This window comes from Gymnodraco acuticeps, unplaced genomic scaffold (genome assembly GCF_902827175.1).
Source record: "Gymnodraco acuticeps unplaced genomic scaffold, fGymAcu1.1, whole genome shotgun sequence".
NCBI classification, from domain to species: domain Eukaryota; kingdom Metazoa; phylum Chordata; class Actinopteri; order Perciformes; family Bathydraconidae; genus Gymnodraco; species Gymnodraco acuticeps.
This window is the reverse complement of record NW_022991501.1, coordinates 77,501-91,978: the sequence shown is the minus strand read 5'-3', so window position 1 is coordinate 91,978 and position 14,478 is coordinate 77,501. Positions and strand designations below refer to the sequence as shown.

The following is a 14,478-nucleotide window of genomic DNA, read 5'->3' as shown; positions in this document are numbered from 1 at the left end:
TGGTGTTAATATGGGGTTAAAAATGTAATCTTTGCTAGTTTATTTAAAAAAAAATCATTTATCCCCCTTCTTCTCTTCTTCTTCCTCCACCCATAATGTCCCTCCCCCCTACTGCACCTTCGTCAGAGCCCTAACCCTCACCCCACACAGACCCCAATGTCATATGTTGGTAATGAGGCAGGCAAATGGGAGGCGTGTGGTGCAGTGAGTTTTCGTTGGTGTTGGGTTCAGGGGGTCATAGGTTCAAACCCCACTGCAGTCAGCATGTCGTTGTGTCCTTGAGACACTTCACCCCAAAGTGCGCCCGTGGGGATCGTCCACAGTATTGAGTATGTAAGTCGCTTTGGATAAAAGCGTCTAACAAGTACATGTGATGTTCATGTTGGTAGAAAACACTCGTGACCACCAGAACATAAAAACAAACATTTTGGTCACTGTCAGTCATCAGTTCAAGATTCAAGTAGTTCAACATGTCCAGACATATCCAAGATGCCAGACGCAAATACTTGAAGAAAATAAGTCATGATACCTGGATATACCATACTAGTACTACTTTTTGTTTTTTTTGTTGACACATTCGAAATATTATAATGACTGAGTGGAGGTTCCTGAATATTCCAACAGCTTATATGAAATTAACGAACCTGTTAGTGAGACACATTTATAAAAAACAATGTACTATTTTCACTAATATTACTATTGTACTGATTACTACTACTATTCTCTCTCTCTCTCTCTCTCTCTCTCCCGCATCCCTCTCTCTCTCTCTCTCTCCCTCCCCATCCCTCTCTCTCTCTCTCTCTCTCTCCCCGCTCCCTCTCTCTCTCTCTCCAGATAAGCTGTTTCAGTCCAACATCTCTGTGTCCTCCTCCATGTACGGGGTCTCCGGGGCCCAGCAGCAGGGGTTCCAGGTGTTCAGAGGCTCCACCTTCAGCATCAGTTGCTCCATCCAGCCTCAGTACCCAGGAGGCTCCTTCCTGCTCAGCTCCTCCACTCACAACTACACCCAGCCAGCTGTCAATCACTCTGCCCACTTCCTGTTCCCGGCTGCAGAGCCCGCCCACCAGGGAAGCTACAGCTGTGTTTATCACGTCTCTGCTTTTCCTCAGGACTCCTCCTCCGAGAGCCGTCTGCTCTCCGTCACCGTCACAGGTGAGCTGTTAGAGTTTACTGTAGGACAGAGCGTGATGCTCCCCAGGAGAACGCTGGTGAGTGTTTTACTGTGAGCCCTGAAGCAGTCACACCCTTACATCACATGTAGCTTTCCAGAGCAACGTACAATAAGTGCAATGAACCGTGAAGACATGAATCCAGAACACACATTCTCCAGTCAGCTGTAGTTTACATTGGAGTATTGCCATGAGTACTGACTGTTCAACAGATACAGCTAGCAGCTTCTCCCTACAGTCCTACTGTCTGGTATGAACAGGAGAAAGGGTTGGGGTTGAATGAAGATCTTAAGAAGATGTCGTTTATTGTAATATAACTGTAGAGAGGAGTCTCCATGCTGAAGTGGGTTCAGGTCTCTGTGTGTTTGCTGACTCTTGATGTGATGCTGTCCAGGTGTTCCATCAGATCCAGAACCTTTTATCATCCGAGCCGTCGTCCTGCTACTTACTCAGCTGCTGGTGCTGCTGGTGACCATCGGACTTTACTTCTACTGCAAGGTACGGAAACATGTTGTTGTTGTTCCACTGACTGAATGATGAGGGACTGAAACATGTTGTTGTTCCACTGACTGAATGATGAGGGACGGAAACATGTTGTTGTTCCACTGACTGAATGATGAGGGACGGAAACATGTTGTTGTTCCACTGACTGAATGATGAGGGACTGAAACATGTTGTTGTTCCACTGACTGAATGATGAGGGACTGAAACATGTTGTTGTTCCACTGACTGAATGATGAGGGACTGAAACATGTTGTTGTTCCACTGACTGAATGATGAGGGACTGAAACATGTTGTTGTTGTTCCACTGACTGAATGATGAGGGACTGAAACATGTTGTTGTTCCACTGACTGAATGATGAGGGACTGAAACATGTTGTTGTTCCACTGACTGAATGATGAGGGACTGAAACATGTTGTTGTTGTTCCACTGACTGAATGATGAGGCTGAAACATGTTGTTGTTCCACTGACTGAATGATGAGGGACTGAAACATGTTGTTGTTCCACTGACTGAATGATGAGGGACTGAAACATGTTGTTGTTCCACTGACTGAATGATGAGGGACTGAAACATGTTGTTGTTCCACTGACTGAATGATGAGGGACTGAAACATGTTGTTGTTCCACTGACTGAATGATGAGGGACTGAAACATGTTGTTGTTCCACTGACTGAATGATGAGGGACTGAAACATGTTGTTGTTCCACTGACTGAATGATGAGGGACTGAAACATGTTGTTGTTCCACTGACTGAATGATGAGGGACTGAAACATGTTGTTGTTCCACTGACTGAATGATGAGGGACTGAAACATGTTGTTGTTCCACTGACTGAATGATGAGGGACTGAAACATGTTGTTGTTCCACTGACTGAATGATGAGGGACTGAAACATGTTGTTGTTCCACTGACTGAATGATGAGGGACTGAAACATGTTGTTGTTCCACTGACTGAATGATGAGGGACTGAAACATGTTGTTGTTCCACTGACTGAATGATGAGGGACTGAAACATGTTGTTGTTCCACTGACTGAATGATGAGGGACTGAAACATGTTGTTGTTCCACTGACTGAATGATGAGGACTGAAACATGTTGTTGTTCCACTGACTGAATGATGAGGGACTGAAACATGTTGTTGTTGTTCCACTGACTGAATGATGAGGCACTGAAACATGTTGTTGTTCCACTGACTGAATGATGAGGGACTGAAACATGTTGTTGTTCCACTGAATGAATGATGAGGGACTGAAACATTTTGTTGTTCCACTGACTGAATGATGAGGGACTGAAACATGTTGTTGTTCCACTGACTGAATGATGAGGGACTGAAACATGTTGATGTTCCACTGACTGAATGATGAGGGACTGAAACATGTTGTTGTTCCACTGACTGAATGAAACAGTGTGTGTTATTGAACAGGAGTGATGCAGGAAGTCTCACTGTGTGCTGTCATGTCTCTCCAGGCCACCAGGGGGCGAAGGCTGAGCCGACAGGAGGACATTGAGCTGGATTATGATGACCTGGGTGTTCCTGCTGAAGAGGAAGGAGCTCAGGGAGCAGAGTAGCAGCTCCACGGAGCTCCTCTCACACACACAGGTTTATCAGCTCTTATAGCTTTTAACCAACGTTAGAAAATATAGCTTTCACTCTGAACGTCACCAGCAATGTGTTAGTGCCTCATGTTTCCTGACTTCCTGTCAGCTCCAAGCCCATTGGTTCCCACTGAAGATGAAGATCTTTAAAAAACATCACAAGTTAGTTTTATTTAGAAAAGTCAATGCAGTCGGTGCAGTTTGAAAGCAGACACACCAACCCAGGCCGCTCAGGAACTAAGTCGGCCAATTAATGCCATATATTAATGTTCACATATCCTCTAGAAACAGTGTTACAAAACCCAGTGTTTGAATCTAATGTAGTGATTCCTGAGATAACAGGAGGAGCGCGTTACAGCGCCACCTAGTGTTGGATTTGTAGACCTCGAGCACAACAAGGTTTTTTTTATATTCAATCAACAAATGAGACAAAGTATAGTTTTTAAAATGTTACGTTTTTCTCAACAATTCATCTGCTCAGCGAGATAGGATATTTGATCCCCTTGTGGGTCACATGGGTCATTTCAGCAGCAGGACCAGATTTAGCTGAACAATATCCAGATAGGAATTGAACAAAAGTAAATAGTCCACACACTTCTTATTTCACAACAATGCTGATGTGTTTTTATTGACAGAAGAATGTTGCTTGATTTTGGTCTGAAGAGATTGTTTGTATAAAAATAGCTTTTTTAGAGAAATCCGATTATATTTGTAATTTTGCCAAAATGTATAAGATTTTAACTTGTCTTTAATGTTCTTATTTCACATGTTCTGAGCTCAGTTTGTAATCATTTTCAATCATTCAGTATTTCTCTTACGTTATATCATGTTTTATGGTATTTTCTGTATGTTGTAGTAATTGAGCTGTTTTTCAGAACTCCACCTGTTGGAGAGCATTCCCACATTCAGAAGATATTAAATACGAACATGTTGTAATTAAAAATGTACTTCATTTTGTAGAAGTTTCCTTTTTGAAAGGTCATGTGCTTTGTTGTGTGATCAAGATGTGCTTGTTTTTGTATTATTGAGGATTGAACTTATTTCACAAGATGATCAATAATATGTAATCATTACTTTTTGGACTTTTATGAAACATTTGAATTCCTTTAGAATTTCACTTTTTACAAATAATTCAGATTATTTTTGTGATTTAGGATTTTCCCAAATTCAGGAGACTAATTATTTCGTACTTAAAATGTTAACATTGTCCGTAAACAAGTGTTGTGATTTTGGAACCGAGAAATGTTTTTGCTTCATAAGAATTTTGAGTGATTTTGTTGTTTTTTGCTTTTCTGAAGAATTTAGCTTTCGCCTATTAAGGTTTTTTGATGTGGCTTTTTTTAACAAATGTTGTATTTGAAGATTTGTCATGATTTTGCTTAAATCTTGCATCACAAATTCTACTTGATTTTATCATGAAGAGTTTTGACCCATTTGGTTTTCATGAGTTACGATGAAGCAAATCGTCTTGAATTCTGAACACAGCAGAATCCTCCAGAAACCATGAGATGTTCAACATCACTGTAATAAATGCTGTCATTTGCTATGTACCAAAAAAATAATAAAACTTCTTTAAAATCCATGAAACTCTGAGAGTGAGCTGATTTCAAAAGTGTTTCTCCTGGTTGGAACATGATGTGTTTGCTTTGATTCTGAGAACTGAACCTCAAGGCTTTAGTTCTCACAGGTTAGTATTGAAATCATCTCTGAGTCAAACGGCCCTTGGCATAGGCAGTGTAGGCGAATGCTAAGGGCGCTTCCATCCATGGGGGGCGCCGGACATTGGGGGGAAGAAAAAACATATGAATGCTATTAACGATATTTGATAACAAAACAATTTCCCAATTTGGGATCAATAAAGTATATTATTATCCTATCTTAACAGAACTAGGCAGACATAGCGTACAGCGCCCATAAACTATGGCAGGGGTCTGCAACCTGTTTGACGCAAAGAGACATTTTGACCCCTTTTCCACCCATTCTTTTGTCTGGAGCCGCAAAACATATCTGATAGCTTACTTTAAAATAACTTAAACACAGCACTTGGGGAGTCCTCTGCACATTTGAAGGAAATAAATACAATTACAACTTTGAAATAAATGAAAACCTACACACTGTGAAACAGCTCATGTCAGTTCAACTTGCAAATGAAAGTCCACCTGCTGCAAATCAAGTCAACTTGAAGACAATCTTTGTTTCAACTCATTAATGCAAGTAAACCTCGTTGATATGACTTAAAGGTTCTAGTTGGGTTAACATTGTTTTTTACGTTGTCTAAGTTGATTTAACTTTAAACTCAGAGTTGAAACAAATACCAATCTGACATAGAGCGAGGAAACCTTATTTACCTCCTAGTCAAATAAACTCATATTTCAGTCTTATTATAACTCACACTTTCAAGTTCTACATTTATATAACTCATCATTTCAAGTTAAGAAGATAGTAATTAATAATTAATAAAGATTGTAAAATCACACACAAGGGAACGGGTAAGAACAGAAAAGCAAGACATGGGACCTTTAAATAAACGTGTTGGTTCATTAGGAAAGTTATTATCCCCCAAAGTATATACATTTAGACACTCAAACATTCAGTTCAGGAAAGCATAAGGGTTTACCCCCTCTTTGCCCTCTGTTCTTTGTTTGGCCTGCTGACCTGACCTGCTCTGTACAAACTACAGATCCATCTCTAGGCTCAGCAGCCCTGCTGTCCCCCCATGGGGCTGAACCTGAACCAGCTGTTCTCCCAACTGAAGGAGGTGAGCAGCATTGTGTTGAATGAAATGCCACTGAACACATCTGAAGGGAGACTGGAATACATAGCCATGGGAAGTAGGGGTGCTGGTGGTGCTGCAGCACCCCCTGTTGGCGAGTGGTGTACATTTGAACAACTGAGTGACCACCTAAATAAAAATGATTAAACTACATAAAATAGTTATGATTTTACTTAAAATAAAATTAGCTGTATACAGTAGCATATAATAGTCATAGTATATATTTGTATCAGTCAGGTGGCTTGAATTTATTTTCAAAATAAATAAAATCCGAGTCATCTAGGGTTAAATGGTTAAATGAAATCCTTGCTTCCCTCACTTGCGTCGTTTCCCTGTGACTAGTCCCTCCCTCCAGGGAAGCATGGAGGGACGAAAGGAAACCACGAGAAGCAAGGAAATGAGTTTTAAGAGCAATGGGACGTCCTTTCCTCCGGAGCGTCACGTGAAGCGACGTCCGTTTGTGATGACGCTGCACAGCTGATCGTCTGACAGCAGCTCTGTCCCCGTTATTTCCACACACACCCCCGCCTCTGTTAGTACACATTTACTGACACAAACATTTGTATCATCTGTTGTAGACCCAAATAAATAAAATAAAATAAGAACTAATTCTCAAAAAAGATAAACGCCATTCTTAAAATGTATAAACGAACAATAGTTTGATTAATATTGATCAGAGTGCACAATAGAAATAACATAATTGAGAGAAGAAAAAGAGATATGTTATCTATCAAAACCCAGTTAGATTAACATTCATTGGATTGCACACTTTGTGTGTTTGTGTGGATATGTAGCACATTAACATTTCAATAGCACTTAATGACTGAATGGAAATGACAATAAATGAAAATGTAAAACGAAAAAAGCGATCATGAAAATGTTTCCAAAAAATGAATAAAATGATTTTTGACCACTTTGTTGTTCAGATATATCACATATTTGTAACTAAATGAAACATTAATTGAAACAAAACACGGTATAAACTGAGGAGTGAGTCCCATGAGTTTCATGTATTTTCTTCACTCCGCTGGGAAACTGCTCTCATGTCAAGAAGCATCAGATCAGTGCATCCGGCTTCCGGTAACTGCTAGAATCCACTTCAAGACACTGGTACTTGCTTACCATGCTGCGAATGGATCTGGCCCTTCCTACATCCAGGACATGGTTAAACCGTACACCCCAGCACGTGCACTACGCTCTGCATCAGCCAAACGGCTCGCTGCACCCTCACTGCGAGGGGGACCCAAGTTCCCATCAGCAGAAACACGTGGGTTTGCTATCCTGGCTCCAAGATGGTGGAATGAGCTCCCCATTGACATCAGGACAGCAGATAGCTTGCACATCTTCCGGCGCAGACTGAAAACTCATCTCTTTCGACTCCACTTCGAGCGATAGAACTATTAACAGAGCACTTATATACTAATAAAGGACTGGCTTATCTAAAGCCAGTTGAGTAGCACTTGAAATGTTTGGCTCTATGAAACCTGATGTACTTTATTATTCTGTTTTCTTCAAGGTTGTGTCTTCCTGGTCGAATGTACTTATTGTAAGTCGCTTTGGATAAAAGCGTCAGCTAAATGCAATGTAATGTAATGCATGCACTGCATCGTCCAATCAGTGAGCGATACACAGTAAGGGGGCGGGGCGAGTGTCTGAGGATTTCATCGAAGGATGGTCTGGTGGTTCCTCGATTATAGCTCCTCCATTATCGCTCCTCGCTCCTCCGGCAGAAATAAGAGCCATGGGACGGTACTCAAGATGGCGCAGACAAATCAACTTCCGGTGAGACCGAGGAGCGAGGAGCGAGGAAATGAAAATAGTCGACCTGAGACAGGGCCAGTGACTTTCTAGAATGGCGCAAAAAAGGATTTTGGATTTATTTTTTTCAACAAACAACCCAATAAAAAGAGTGGACCACCAGCTACTCCTCAGCCCACCACCTCTACAACTAGAGTAATATGACACAGAAGAGACATCTGACTTTGATGCATGTCCACAGTAACATGTTGGACAATGTGGATGTATCTGCTCTAATGAGGGTCTTCATTAGTGCCACCCCAGAGAGGAAGGCTACATTTGGAGTTGTGTGAAGCCCCAACACAAGGTAAGACGATATTTTCCTTTACAGCTGCTGCCGCTGTGCAGTGTGTTGCCTTGTCAATCAGTTAAAATTGAATTCATAGTTTTATTAATATTGTAAATAATATTTTCGTCTGACTATTTGTAATGTTATGTAGGTTTGTAAGACCCATAGTTAGCATGTGCAGCTGTTGCTAAGTGATGTAGGTCTATAATGGTTTATTAAGCCTAACAGTTAAAGTGAGACACCCCAGGTGAATAGGGTAATTTTTTTTTAACTTAAAGATATCAGCTAGAAATGACTCGAGTTAATTACCTACAATAAGGCAATTGTTTAATTGAGCCATTATCTCATTAAATATGCGCATATTTTAACACATTTCAGGAACCGAAATCTGAACTTTGGATAAAGCCAGGTTCAAAATTCTTGTTTCATTTTGTAGTCATATTAGTATCTAAGGCTTTTACAGAAGGGATTTTGGATATCTCTTTTTATCACTCCATAAATCAGAACATACTGTCAACAGCCCTAAAATATCCATTTTCGCCATGTTTCTAGGTATAAAATCTTATATAATTCAGGCTATGAATGATATATGAACAAACCCTTCTGTAAAGGCCTTCATAATATTGATAGGAATATAACTGGAAGGTTTGGTGTATGTACGTGCTACTGAAGTTGAAATGTCGAACTCAGAGTAGGAGAAAAAACTCATTTTGAGAAAACGACCTTTAAAGATTGCAGTGAGGCGCTAGCTAAACCCTCTGTTCTTTGGATGACAGCTTGCGCCTCGACGCACTCCGTGAAGGTATTTCATGTTCGGGGTCATTTGTTTTTTGTATAACCTTGCTTCGTGCAAGTGACAATTGTTGTCGTCTTCTCTGTGAACGTTTTTTTCGCCGTTCTTTTGCCATTTTGAGATTTCAATTTCTAGTGGAAAGCTAACCAGGAAGTGTTTTAGCACACCACGTGACGCATCTGAACGAATCACGTTGTCAATATCACCTTGCTATTGGTAGCTGAACTGTCAACACCCCAAAACATATCCTTAGATAGAAACACCTCATTTTGAGCTATTTAGACTTAATTAACACTTATAGTTTCATGTCTTGTTACATGAGAATAGATCATATCTGTTAAGTGTTATTATGGGAGAATTACTATTCTTGTGGTACTGCTGCCTCATTAGGCCCATATTGAGTATATTAAGACTCATGTACAACAACTTCCTTACTTACAACCAATCAGCACTAATTAGAGAGTCATTGAGGAAAAACTCTCAACTAATGGATTATTACTTGTAGAATATGGTCGTGCAGAATAAGGCATTAATAAGTGTTTTATAATGACTAACCCTTAGATGCATAAGTGGGTCTTTTTGGAGCCGGTGAGGTGGTTTCCTTGAAGAACTTTGTAATTAAAAATTATTATCATTTCATATTCCAGCTATTCCTCAAAAACATGTTTTGGATATCACGCCATTCACATTTTAAATTTACATTTTAAGAAATTGTAGTTTTTGTATTGCTACCCCAAGCTTCCATAAGTGGGTCGAAAATGACCCGCATGCATTTCCTATGGGATCCTCTGGGAACCTTTGATTCAAATCACCTGTTGCTGCCAGGAATACATTCACTGTGGAACACACAGACGACATCACATGTGACACCTCTCAGGAATATTACTTTACACAGCAAGATCTGAAACCTGTCAGTATAATAATAATAATACATTATATTTGTCTAGGGCTTTTCAAGGACTCACATCACTTTACAATATAAGGGAAGGTTAGGGGGGGGGGGGTATAGGACTATCAGACTTGATCAGCCGGCATGGATTGATGGGGGGGGGGGGGCTATGAGAGACCAGAGAAGAAGAGATGAGTTTTGAATAAAAATGAAATATTTCTAGTGTGAACCAAAATATAATACTAAATATTATACAAGTGATCTTTCTGAACCAAAATGACAAAAAGGGCATAAAAACACATATGATTCTAATACGGGTCCTTTTTGACCCACTTATGGAAGAGTGTAGGGTCCAGTCACTCTAAGGGCATCTAAGGGCTAATAAAGAGCCAATATACTGCTAATATGCATGTTAGTTAACAACCAGTTGATGTCTGCAGGTTATTTGTTCTACTTGTAACAACCGGTGTTTATGTGCAACCCAGTCTCACGGCATTTCGTGTTCACCAACACGATTTTTAATCTATTGATTCGTGTTCCCCAACACGATTTGCCCCTTTTTTTCGTGTTGCACAGCACGATTTTTTTTCGTGTTGCACATCACGATTTTAAAAGCAATGTATTTCTATTGCCTGCAGCACGTCTTTTTCTCCGGTCGGGTCGAGGAAGACGGATTAGGACTATAAGGGACATTTCGAGCGTCATTTCGAGCGTCATTGCGATTGTCAACCTTTCTGAGTTTAGGATGGCCGAAGACACTACACTACCCATAATCCCCAGCTATCGTTTAGGACTACAGTCCCCCGTAAGGTTACGCAGAGCGTCAAACAGCTGTGTGAAATGGAACGAAACCACGCCAGACTATCCAAAACTCGAATGGAACGCCCCCCCCAGAACTACACATGCTGGATGCTGGCTATTGTGTTTCGCCAAATGTTCTATAGGACGTCTCTACTGAACGTTTTCGTTTTTCCCACAATTAGAAGTTGCCAGTATTAAACACATTGGCGTTATCAAATGTAAAACTATTATATATTATAATGAATAAATGGGTGAAAATCGCTATATATACCCACATGACAGCTCATTGTTACTTTGTAATTCTACTCCACTACAATTCAGAGGTTAACCTGGTATTTGTACTCCACTGCATGTATTTGAGTTACTTTGCAGATTCTGATTAATGATGTGAAATATAAACAACCCTTAAATCAGACTTTAGTTACACCTGAGTAAAATTCAAGTAAGGTGATTGTCAAGTGCCAACAATCAGGAGAGATATTTGATAGTTGGTGCTTGAGAAGACTAAACATGTATCTGCAATTGACATGAATGGAAACGAGTAATAAAGTCTATTCATTACTCGTTATTCTCTACTAATAGTTAATTAAAGACTGTATATTATGGCTATTTTGCACATCCCTTTCAAGATTTTCTAAGGTTTATTGACATATCATATACACAACTACGGTGTAGTTATGCAATGAATGAAACACTTGGGTCACAGGTTCCTCAACAGTGCATTACAAGACATCTATCAATATGTGTGAACCTCCACCATTAAACTGTCATATTCTGCACATTTCTTATTCTATCTACATACATACGAGTATAATTCATATGTATAATATCAGTTAAAATAAGTGCTTCAACATAGTTAACATTGCAGGAAAGCAATATATTAGACGTTAAGTACTTTGTCAGGCTTAATATTTATCTGTAGATAGATACCCCCAACGTTTTTTTCTTATTTAAAAGAAGACCTTAATCTGTTATTTAATGTTTAAATAAAGGTTAATTCGTTTTTCTGTTTTGCACCTCCTCCTATTAATATCTTTGTACATGCTGCACTAAACTGTTTTATTGTAGAGATCACTTTATAGTATCTTCTTGACTTTTTATATTCTATATTTCTATATTTATACTTTCCCCCTATGAAAGTATGTACTCTTAATATTTTTTTAATCAAACACAATAATTCAATAATGTGCTTTAACCACTAGATGCACACAAGGTACACAAATGTTTTCCGGATTTCATATCATATAAACACCAAATCCCAGCATGCATTGCGGCTAAAACATCCAATAAGCGAGCTTAAAACCATAGCTGAGGATCTTGGGTAATGCCTATGTCCGGTTATTTTTATTTTGAAATTCAGTTCCTGACGGACGCCAAAAAAGCCCGAGATTATGGAATTAAACCAATAAATAAAATCAAGCATAATTGTGTGTTATTGGTGAGTAAATAACAGTGTGTTATTTTGAAAATAATAACAAATTAGAAGGAAACAAATATTTAAAAATACAGATTTCCGTATTCTGAGGCTCTGAGCCCCATTTATTTTCCTCACAGACGGAAACAAAAGTCCGAAATTATACGATTTAAAATAAAAGCAATAATTGTGGCTTGATATTGAGTAAGAACATGTTTTTATGAACCACACAGCTTCAGGTCTTCCTCGACCCGACCGGAGAAAAAGACGTGCTGCAAGCAGTAGAAATACATTGCTTTTAAAATCGTGCTGTGCAACACGAAATAAAATCGTGCTGTGCAACACGAAAAAAAGGGACAAATCGTGTTGGGGAACACGAATCAATAGATTAAACATCGTGTTGGTGAACACGAAATGCCGTGAGACTGGGTTGTTATGTGACCGGTAGTCACTCACGGTAACGCCCACCCAGCCAGTGATTCGCTGTTGGTTGGCGCCTCCATTTCCTTTTCCCCCTATTTAGTTAGACGGAGCCGGAAGGAAAAGTGTGTGTGCAGCAAGAGGGATCGGCGGAGCAGGTGTGTGCAGCAAGAGGGAACGGCGGAGCAGGTGTGCGTAGCAAGAGGGATCGGCGGAGCAGGTGTGTGCAGCAAGAGGGATCGGCGGAGCAACACGCTCATCTGTTAGCAACCAGCAGTGAGGTCGTTTAAAGTCCGTACCGTGTGTCTGATCCACCGTCATCATGCGCTTCTGTCGCTTCACGTTCCTGGAGTGTTGTGTACAAACTGAAAGGAGCCGCTCATCTCCCAACCACCTTAAAAACCAGGACTGGATTTTCAAAACCGACTGGATTGCTAAAACTGACTGACATTCTCCCGTGGTAATTGACTGTTTTATTTATTTTGAAGGAAACCCGGAGTGGAACGTTTTGGGTTTAACATTGAACTGTGGGAAGACGAATTTTTGGGGGGGTATTCAAAAATACACTTGCTATTTGTGATTATGATTTTGAGTTGTGTCCTTTCTCATATTTTATAATGTCATTCAATGTTGGGTGTTTACAGTGAGATGTATACACCTTTGTGCAGATTTACTAAAACTGACCAGCCAAATCTGAAACGTCAGGAGAGAGACCTGACTGGCACCCCAAATAACCTAAATAAGTAAACTGTCCCATACTGTTGAGTAGTTTTGCAGTGAAGTGTAGCATTGAGTGAATGCACTGAGTCCCTGTGTTTACCTGCGCTCCCTGCAGCCACCAGCAGGAGGAGCTGCAGCTCAGGACTCATGGTGCCGGCTCAGAGACAGGACCGGGGGACAATCTGCATCAAAACAAGTCATTCAGAATGAGATCAAGATGCATCTCATCGTACATGTTATCACGTCTCTCTCTGAAAACCTGAGTTCAAGTGTGCACTGCTAACATGTACAATCTTGCCAAGTATAGTTGTCTCATTTCTAGTCAGAATATGTCGTTACACTTGAGATCAGACTTAATAACTGAAGTCTTGTTTTAGACGAGGCATCTTAAGCATCCTTTTGAGTCAAAGTCTCTTAAAAACATCTTATTTTAGAAGAACATCTCCAGCTGACATCAGGAAACAGAATCTGAGCATTTCTGTCTTTTCTTGTTACAAATTCCCTGATTCTGGTCAAACATAGTTCAGAATAAGTTTCCCAGCTAAACACAAGATGTGATTTATCTAATGATCTCCTCTTTACTTCAAGACATCTCACCAAGACATGTAGTTCTTGTTCTATTGGCAGGTTGTTCACTCATTCAAAGAGAAACACCTGGTTTTATTCTATATGGACTTGTTTTTGGAGCTGCATCTTTTACAGTGTGCACTTTCTGACATGACTCTGTTCATATTCTGATATTATTTGAGTTGTCGTTTCTGAATGTTCTTTTTGTGTGCTATTGGAAATAAACAACACTAATGGAAACTAATCCAAGCAGCACATAGCAAACTAAAAGGAAATCAGCCAGCCAACCATTTGTGGACCTTTTGTCGGTTGAGCTATCGATGTGATGGATTTAGTAGAGAGAATAATGGAGGCCCTTTCTTGCAATGGAAACAAAAGTGGAAAATAGTTTGTATATTCAAACCCAATGTAAATGCTTCTTCCCGTGCCACGCCCTTTCACAATTTGAACACTGTACTTGTTTCCTCAATGGAGCAAACATTCAGACAGACCAACCTGTAAACATCAGCTCCTTTGAGGAGGTTACTTTGAATGATTATATATTCCCTTTAATATCTTTATCCCTCGCAGACCAGAAACCAGCAGCTCCACACAGTTCCAACTACTGGAAACACCAGGCAACCACATCGGTCTGAGTGATATTAAACGTTTGCACAAAGACTTGTTCAGCATTTCATTTGTGTTTAATGCAAATAGAGTTGGACTGAGGGACTCCATTATAGCACAGACAGGAACCCCTTCCCTCTCT

The 14,478-nt window shown here is 40.1% G+C and overlaps 1 protein-coding gene across 1 annotated transcript in view; it reads left to right on the top strand.

Annotated features, from left to right (window-relative positions):
* Window positions 1-14,478, top strand: part of LOC117533172 (scavenger receptor cysteine-rich type 1 protein M130-like) — a 43,994-nt gene that overhangs the window by 1,455 nt on the left and 28,061 nt on the right. The window lies entirely within an intron of this gene.